This window comes from Priapulus caudatus, unplaced genomic scaffold, assembly GCF_000485595.1.
Source record: "Priapulus caudatus unplaced genomic scaffold, Priapulus_caudatus-5.0.1 Scaffold876, whole genome shotgun sequence".
Classification (NCBI taxonomy): domain Eukaryota; kingdom Metazoa; phylum Priapulida; class Priapulimorpha; order Priapulimorphida; family Priapulidae; genus Priapulus; species Priapulus caudatus.
Window position 1 is genome coordinate 20,651 of NW_014577937.1, and position 3,232 is coordinate 23,882.

Below are 3,232 nucleotides of genomic sequence, written 5' to 3' on the forward strand. Positions count from 1 at the left end.
CCGATAACACAGGCTCGGTCATTTTTGATCAGAAACAATGAGCATTTGCGGCGTTCGAGACACTAAATTATTCTAGCCGATAAGGTTTTTGGCGTGTATTACAAGCCGTAAGTGGNGTGTGTATGGCTTGCCGAACTTCCAAACTACAGCCGCTTACGACCGGTAGCATGACTACGGAGGGTGTGCACGACATGGTCTTAACAACTTTGACAGATAATTTAAGCTGACAAACGTAAGCACAGCTGAAACGACTCGCCATCGATGGATATACGAACTGGTAACTAAGAAATATTCAGCGATGTCGTAACAGTGTCTGGGAAAAATTCGTGTTTAGGATCTAAAAATCCTCGCTCATAACCGAACATGTCAGTTTATCTACACGCCGCACTGTTCATCTATATAATAATCTATAAACGCGGAACTCTCCCTAGACTGTCTCTGTGGCCTCAACGCACGGTTCTACTGCACATGCATGACCCCGCTGCAGTCAGTGCAGCACAGGGAACTTCACGCCAGTCTTGAATCTAACCGGCCACTTTTCTTCTAAGCAGCTTTACGCTCAAACGGAGTTGAGCAAACACAAGAAAGCTTTTCTAATTCGTCACTTAGAGCATTCCAACGAATGTGCTGTAAAATTTTAAGTCGGCTCGTACCAGAGGCGCTTAGTTTCATATTTGCTAGTTTTATAGGCTCGTAAGGCGCTTAGTTTCATATTTGACATAACCGTACTGTCATATATACAGTGAAATCCGGCACTGCACGCTGATGCAACCAGTCGGAATGTAATAATCTATTTTCATTCGGCTCGCAACCAAAGCTAACGTCATTAAAATACAATTGCTGTGAGTTGAGAAAGCAATTAATCGGGAAAAAAACTAATTATCTTAAACATTCCTATATCTCATGCACTACGTGGCCCTAGCTCAACATTAAATCTGTGTCTATCGCTTTCACTTTCATGTAGACAGTTACGCCCTAGGCACACACACATTGCCTAACTATTTGCGTGCGCGTGTAAGCTATACGTGCGTCTATACGTGCGTCTATGCGTGCGTATAGGCAATGACATATCCGTATGGCGATCTATCCCCACAGTACTGCCTCATTACAATCGTGTAGGACAAGAATAAAACTTGGCAAAACGTTTTCTATCCTGGAAAATATTCTTTTAGCCGTAAAGTATCCTTGGCGTCTATCCTATACGTATTGGCAAAATCGTATAAATGAATAGAACGCCAGATACCGCTTTATTGGATACATAATTAAGGATTTGTATAACTGTTAAACATTTTATTCCTATGTTGATTACATAAGTGGGTTCTTATGTCATTGCATTGCTACGTGTAATGCTGTAACCGCAGGCTCTGCAGCAGTATCTGCGCATTTATTATTACCACGATACAAATTACAGCTATATATGAAAATGTACGATTTACTACTGATCTTGAGATACGCGCTCACGGCTCAATTCCGTAAATGTATCCGACTGAAAATTGCTCGTGTTTTTTTGCAGAATTAACCGGGATATTCTTCTACCAGATTTCTTTAAGAAGTCTTTTGACAGGTAATTGGTTATAGGTTTCATTATAGTAGTCAAATGGTTTTATTTCACTATTGCATATTTTGAGGTTGTAAGATTACATTGGTAAATGCTATAATAGACCCATAACCGTGGAATTGCACGCATTTTCTTATTTTTCGCATCTTGTAATTTATTAACTTACAAGTCAAACTAAGCAGCGCTTCAATGTAACACATCCCTCGTGACTATTAGTATTCTAAGTAATAGCCAAACGAACGAAAGACTAATGAGATCATAATAGATTACTGAAAGCTAAATCCGTAATCTGAGAAGGAGGCGCACGACAATGGTTGCCGTTAAAATTATTTATTCTGTTTTTCAGCAATTACATCGCACCATGTAGAAACATTCCAGCTATGAATCTCGACCTCTGGTCAGGTCTTCAAAGGAATGACAACGTTAACGGAGGCCTACCTAGTAGAATTGGGAGCTCGAGACCTGTAGTACAAAGGCCTCGTTCCAACAACAGACCACAATTTACGACAACGCGGAGTCCATTCTTTAGGAACGGTTTCTTTGACAGCATTAGGATACGTAACTGATAGGATACGTACCGTATTAGTATCCATCCATTTAGTTATTCCTAATCGCGGCAACAGTAATTCGCTGTGGCTTCCGTCATGCAATAAATTGGATTAGAATAGCGCTGCGATCCAAAGCACTCGCCGTTGTCACAAAGTTTGCGAAATATTAGTTACTGAATTTCCGACATCCGCAAACTTAATATATATTCTGTACACGAAATATATTAATAAACGATTTTCTAGCGCCACACAAATCTGATTATGACAGTCGTTTAAATACTGGTCTGTATCACTCTCAATCGTAGCAAACTAATGTATTTATAATAACAATCGCACTATAATATTCATTACCAAACGGATAGGATGTGCTGTGGATAAGCCTTGTATTTAAATAGCTAAAACGTGGCCGCAGATATTACCAATAAATGCTATCACTCGGACCAATGTGGTATAAATAGTGTACAGCATAAATTGGTATTTTCACGTAAATTTTTTACGCGCATCATGTGCTATAGAGAGATACATGCACATGTCGAGTAAGTAGCGCAACGCTGTAGCGCCCTAATGCGGTGCTTATCGCGTATACGGCATACTTGAAGCGCGATAACACCTTCAAAACAACAAAACGAGCAGGTGCTAACTAACATCAGTGAAAGACAAAAGTAGTTAAATCACCACACTCCAATATTCATAATCTAGAAAATAATTACACCGGACGAAATAAGACAGATATTTAGCAGTAACAACACAGAGAAGCATGCTCCGCAAGAGAAAGAGAAGACCTGTGAGGTTGAATGGGTGGGTGGATTGATGGATGTACAGGCAGACGGACAGACGAACGAACGGATTGATGGAGGAATAGGAATAGAGAAAGCAATGAAAACGAAGAGAAGAGGGGAGGAAGAGATAGAGAGAAGGAGTGTGTGCGGGCCTTGTGACATTCCTGCAAAGTGCATGGTGTTACTCTGCTGGTACTCACGGCAAGATTGAGGTCAAGGCTTTGTTATTTGACATAAATAATTGTTCCTATACTAATGTATCTCACACGCAGCAAGGTGAGACCAACATGTCTGCTCCGTTGCGCTTTGAATGCTAGTTATGCACTGCTCAGTGCTGTCTGTGTAAA

The 3,232-nt window shown here is 40.5% G+C and overlaps 1 long non-coding RNA gene across 1 annotated transcript; it reads left to right on the forward strand.

The window, feature by feature from the left end:
• Nucleotides 1-1,461: 1,461 nt before the first annotated feature.
• On the forward strand, nucleotides 1,462-2,360 carry LOC106814148. The gene is made up of 2 exons (XR_001394564.1): nucleotides 1,462-1,564; nucleotides 1,905-2,360. It is a non-coding gene; the product is annotated as an uncharacterized LOC106814148 (long non-coding RNA).
• The last annotated feature ends 872 nt before the right edge of the window (nucleotides 2,361-3,232 follow it).